Source organism: Lepus europaeus, chromosome 7 (assembly GCF_033115175.1).
Source record: "Lepus europaeus isolate LE1 chromosome 7, mLepTim1.pri, whole genome shotgun sequence".
NCBI classification, from domain to species: Eukaryota; Metazoa; Chordata; class Mammalia; order Lagomorpha; family Leporidae; genus Lepus; species Lepus europaeus.
Genome location: NC_084833.1, coordinates 111,032,629 through 111,038,882, shown reverse-complemented (window position 1 = coordinate 111,038,882; position 6,254 = coordinate 111,032,629).

The following is a 6,254-nucleotide window of genomic DNA, read 5'->3' as shown; positions in this document are numbered from 1 at the left end:
CAGGTGGTGCTGCAGAGTCTACAGCAGCCCCATTTGATGAGTCAGCTGCTTGATTGAGGTTGACTCGAGGAAGCAGTCACATTTCTGAAAAGGGAGGGACATTCTAGTTGCCCTGTTAAGAAATTTCATGCCATTTAGGTCCTTGGCACAGCTCTAGGCAAAATGACAAAAGAAGCCCATGTTAGCCCCTGTCCTCTTCTTTGGAAACCCTGGGCTCCTTTCTTGTTCTTTTATAAAATCTTCTGACAAGGAAAAATAAACATACACCTTTGTTGGCAGACATAATGGGCTTTCTTGCCTTCACAACCAGTTCAGCTGAGCTCCTTGGTCTGTCAGGACACTGAGGGGCTGGAATTCCAGTGTTAAGCTTTCCTTGGTTTTCTTAATAAAAAAAAAAAAATGAAAGGATTAGACTTTATGGTGTCAAACACTAAATCATCAGATGCAGTGTGTAGCCCAGAGTGTAGGATTTAGACAAGGGAAGGGGACAGGATCAAGGGTAGAGAATCTGAAACAATTTACTGGGTGGAGCTTGTTTTTCAGAGGATGGTCCAGGAAGGCTTATTTTGTAACATTGAACTCAAAGGGGACCAGAGCAGCACACACAGGAAAGTGATAAAAATCCAGTCAAAGTCAGGTATCAGGACATACAGTGTAAGAAGATGTGTGTGGCCGGCCCTTCTCCCAGTTCCCCCTGTTTGACATCCTGGACACTCCTCTAATATTTGCTAGAAAACTCCGGGAAGAGTGCTTCTTGGGGAGGCAATTGTTTAAGGAAACTCTGCCTTCTCATTGTCCCCTTTACTTGTCTTGACTCAGAGCAACTCCTGCTTCAGGTTGGCTATTTGGTGACACCCCAAGCTAACAGAGCCCACAGGTCCGCTAACGGGTGATTGAATGAATCTATGCAGAGGCCAAAGAGTGGTTTAAGACAACAAGACGATATGTTGACTAAGCTACAAGTCGAGAGTGCTTGCCCTACTAATGCATTCCAATTTAAACTTTTACAAAGCACTAAAGAGAGAAAATGAAATATTTCTAGGCATTGAATGTGTCCAGAAAAGCTACCTGTTTGCAGTTCTTGGTCTAGAGAATCTGTCACTAGGATTTCTTCAATGTCTGAGGTTCTATGGACACTCCATAATGTGTTCCTGCCCTTTAACCTGCTTAGAACGTTAGCTACTTGAATATTAGTCATGGTTTTCCATCACTCTGCATGTCTAAGTCCTGATTCCTTCTTATAAAATCCATTCAAGTGCTACATACTCCCAGAGGTTTCCTTCGATTTGTCTCCCTTTAGACATGTTTACTCTGTCTTCTGAATCCTTACAGCACTCCAATATACTTTCTCTATGCCTCTTATTACTTTTTCGACTGTGTGCTGGTTGTCTGTGTCCTGGTCGTCAATCCTTCCTACACACTTATTTTAAGCTCCTTGAGGGTAGAATCCATGTCTAGCTGCATTTTGTCTGTTCTCTATCTGGAAAAGTTAACAAACGTGCATTGCATGCCAATACATAATTGGGCCAGACGTGGTTTTAGGTACTCCACTCAGCACATAGCAGTGGTGACTTAATACATCCTTGCTGAAATACCAATATCAGATGGCCATTCATAATAGTGGAAATGAAATGGGGACTACATTCCAAGATAGGCGATACCAAGTGTTAGGGAAGATAAAATGTGGAGCAACCTAGAATCTCACACTCCGCGGGACTCCATAGTCTTTGCTCTTGAGTATATTCCCATCTTTGTCTTATGTTGCATGACAAGAGGGATTTTGCAGATGTGATTAAGGCTACTAATCAGTGGGCCTTAACACAGGAAGATTATCTGAGTGGAGCCAATCTAATTTTGTGAGCCCCTGAAAATCTGAGAGTTTCCTTCATCTGGTGGCAGGAGATCCAAACACAGGAAGTTCCTGACCCACGGGTGCTGACTTAGGGTGGAGAGAGCCTCTGAGTCCGACAGCAGCCTCTAGAGGCTGAGAGCAGCCTTCAGCTAACAGCCAGCGAGGAACCAGGCAGTGCAGTCCCACGTAACTGCAAGGCGCGACTCCACCACAACTTGAATAGTCTGGAAGCAGACTCTTCTCCATAGCCTCTTCCGCAAGCCAGCTGACTCCTCGATTTTGGCCTCAGAAGACCATGAACAAAGAAGTCAGTTAGGCCGGCGCCATGGCTTAACAGGCTAATCCTCCACCTTGCGGAGCCAGCACACCGGATTCTATCCCGGTTGCCCCTCTTTCAGGCCAGCTCTCTGCTATGGCCCGGGAAGGCAGTGGAGGATGGCCCAAGTCCTTGGGCCCTGCACCTGCATGGGAGACCAGGAGAAGCACCTGGCTCCTGGCTTCGGATCAACGAGATGCACCGGCCGCAGCGGCCATTGGAGGGTGAACCAACGGCAAAAAGGAAGACCTTTCTCTCTGTCTCTCTCTCTCTCTCACTATCCACTCTCCCTGTCCAAAAAAAAGAGAAGTCAGTTAAACCTGCCTGGTCTTTTTAAATTTTATTTTATTATTTTTTAAAGATTTATTTATTTATTTGGAAGACAGAGTTACAGACTGAGGGGAGGGTAGGGGGAGAGAGAGAGAGAATATCTTCCATCTCTGGTTCACTCCCCAAATGGCCACAATGGCTGCAGCTGAGCCAATCCATAGCCAGGAGGCAGGAGCTTCCTCCAGGTCTCCCACGTGGGTACAGGGGTCCAAGGACTTGGGCCATCTTCCGCTGCTTTCCCAGGCCATAGCAGAGAGCTGGATCAGACGTGGAGCAGCTAGGACTCTAACTGGTGCCCATGTTTGATGCCAGTAAATATTTACAGATTGACTGTCAACTCTTGTACATGGGGAGTTGGGCCGTCTATATAACTAAGCTGGGGAATCTCCAGTATCGTTGGTCTCTGGCATCTCAGAATTCAAGCCGAGTAGGCGGCTTCAGATCCACTAAGACAGATCCTTTCCCAATCTACCAACCTCTGACTGGAATCCCTGCCTGGGGTGCTTAGGGTCAGGACTTACTTGACTGAGTTGCTCTGAACCTGCTTAAGAGTGAACTAAGCTTCCTTAGAACAAACACGAGGGAAAACTGTGTTGTTTGAAATGGGAGGAAACATTTTTACTTCACAAAATTATTGGCAATTAACCAATAGTGGTATGAGCATAAAACACTATGCAGTCCTTACAAAGATAGAAAAAGCTCTACAGAGACAGAGCTTTGTGGGACACTGGCCAGGGGTTGTCAATAGTAACAGATAAGATATTTCCTTTTAATGAAAAGAGCAATGTGTATATTGAGCTATCATACTCTTATAAAAAGATATTTAAAACTCATGTTCTCTACATATAGAATATCTCTGGTCATAAAGATTGGCTTTTGAGAATGGAACTGTGTGGTTGAGGGCAGGAGTAAGAGGGAGACCTCTTTTTATTGTGCATCTCTTTGAACCTTTTCAATTCGGAAATAAGCACATGCAATATGTATTTCAAGTAAGTTCTTTCCTTAGAAAGAGACAGCAAGAACTCTCCCATTTTCTGCTTCTATGTCCATGTCCTTAATGCATTCACACACAACCAGAGCTCTCTACACACATCCCTCCCTTCCACAGGTTTAACAGTCCCCTTTATTTATTTATGGGAGATACATTCCAAGACATCCAGTGCATGCCTCCCACAGATAGTACCAAGCCCTATATAAACAGTGCTCTCTCCTATACCTGCATATCTATGATAAAGAGTAATCCATAAATTAGGCACAAAAAGAGGTTAACAACAACAGCTATGACAAAACGTAATGCTTGTAATAATATGTTGTAATAAAATTGGTAGCATCACTGTTCTTGTGCTTTAGGGTCATTATTACAGCAAATGTTGGTCACCTGAACATAAGCACAGCAATACTGCGACGGCTGATCTGTGGCATAGACAGTTAGCAAAGACACTAACAGGAGTAGTCTATGTAGCAGGGACACAGTGGGAACAGGGGCGATTCCTGCTCCAGAGGGGACAGATTGAACCAGCGAGAGATTTGATCACAATACTCAGGATGCCAGGTCATTGAAAACTCATGAGTTATTTCTGGAATTTTCCACTCAACATTTTCAGACTACAGTTGACTACATGTAACTGGAATTGAGGATGAGGGGAACTTCTGTACGTTTGAGTGAGAAGCTTGCAGCCAAATGCTCTCCTTTGCAGTCACACGCCCGGCATGCACACAAAGATGCCTGCCTTACCTCTGCTGCACTTACAGACATGCCCATGCAATGTACCCGTGTGCGCATGTGTAAACACACAATGCATGTGTGCCTTTGACTCAGTGCCTGTGCCTCTACCCTCACCTGGGCCTGCCTTCTATGTACATACACCTGGGTAGATGCCCTAATTGCAAGGCGAAGTAGGTTAAAAGTATCCCATCAAAAGCACTAACTGGGCCTGGTTCCAAGCAACTGTAAAACTCTAGTTAGGAGAGGACTCATTAGCTGCTAAAAAGAGGAGGAGAAAGCAGATCTGAAATTAAAAGGCCTGAATGACAAGTGCAGCCTCCTCAGTCAAAAGAAAGGAGCTTAATTGCCCTTTGGTAAAACTGGGGTGGGGAAAATGGAAGAAAAAGTGGGCTATAGCCACGCGGAAGGGGAGTACAGCGACAAGAACTCTCCAGGGAGCTCCCTCTCCCCCATGCTCTTGTAAGCTCTCTGAGGCCATTTGTACAACAGTCCCCTTCCTTCCACTGCAGAGGGATAAGGTAGGGGCGCTTGTACTTTCCTACAGTTCTCCCTTGCTTCCACTCTCTGAGCTGCCTCCTATACTCCCTCAGGAATCCCAGGTACTTGCTCCCCTTGCACCTGTCAAAATCCAGTCTCTAGGGCAAGTGCTACTTTGTGGAGAGGAGACTCATTCTCATTGTGACTCTGCTGCTCAGTGGCTGTGGGCCCTCTGTGAATCACTTACAGACTGATAACATCTAGTTTAGAGTTGTGATCACGTGCAGAATGGCAAGTACATTTGTAAAGTGGGAATTCCTGCATGATTATTAATCACTATGGCCTAGATCTGCTGGACCACATCGAATGTTCCTAGAGGCCAGGAACTATGCTTAGCCATCTCTTCTGCCACGCTCCTGCCACCCTTATCTAATAGGTGCAATTGAAGAATCATTCTCACTGTGGGGTAAACTGAACTATACCACATCGGCGCTCTCTGTAATGGGACAAAGCTGTGCTGGCCACACCATTAATTCCAATGTTTACTGAGCATTGACTGAGTACTAAGTACCCTCTTAAGAAGTTATATGTAGGGGCCAGTGCTGTGGCATAGTAGACAAAGCCACTGCCTGCAGTGCTGGCATCCCATATGGGCACCGGTTTGAGACCCGGCTGCTCCACTTCCGATCCAGCTCTCTTCTAGGCCAGGACAGCAATGGAAGATGCACGCGCTTGGGAGACTTGGAAGAAGCTCCTGGCTTCATATCGGCACAGCTCCGGCCGTTGCAGCCAATTGGGGAGTGAACTAGCGGATGGAAGACACCCCCCCCTCCCCGCTCTCCTTCTCTCTGTGTAACTCTGACTTTCAAGTAAATAAATCTTAAAAAAGAAGAAGTTATATATATTCACTCATTTGTCCTCACAATGTCCTCAAGATGCTATATTATCAGCATCATTCCTGATTTTTTTTTTTATTAAATGTTATCTATTTATTTGAAAGTTAAAGTGACAGAGAAAAGGAGAGACACAGAGAGAAAGATCTTCCATCCATTGGATCATTCCCCAAATGGCCACAACAGCCAGGGCTGTGTCAAGCTGAAGCCAGGAGCCTAGAACTCCATCCAGGATTCCCACATGGGTGCAGGGTCCCAAGCACTTGAGTCATCTACTGCTTTCCCAGGTGCATTAGCAGGGAGCTGGGTAGGAAGCAGAGCAGCCGGGACTTGAACAGATGCTCATATATGGGATGCAGATGTTGCTGATGAAATTTAGCCACAAACTCTGGCCCCATCATCCCCATTTTAAAGATAAGAAGGTAGGCCGGCGCCGTGGCTCAATAGGCTAATCCTTCTAGTCCCGGTCGAGGCGCCGGATTCTGTCCCGGTTGCTCCTCTTCCAGGCCAGCTCTCTGCTGTGGCCCGGGAGTGCAGTGGAGGATGGCCCAAGTCCTTGGGCCCTGCACCCCATGGGAGACCAGGAGAAGCACCTGGCTCCTGGCTTCAGGTCAGCGCGGTGTGCCGGCCGCGGCAGCCATTGGAGGGTGAACCAACGGT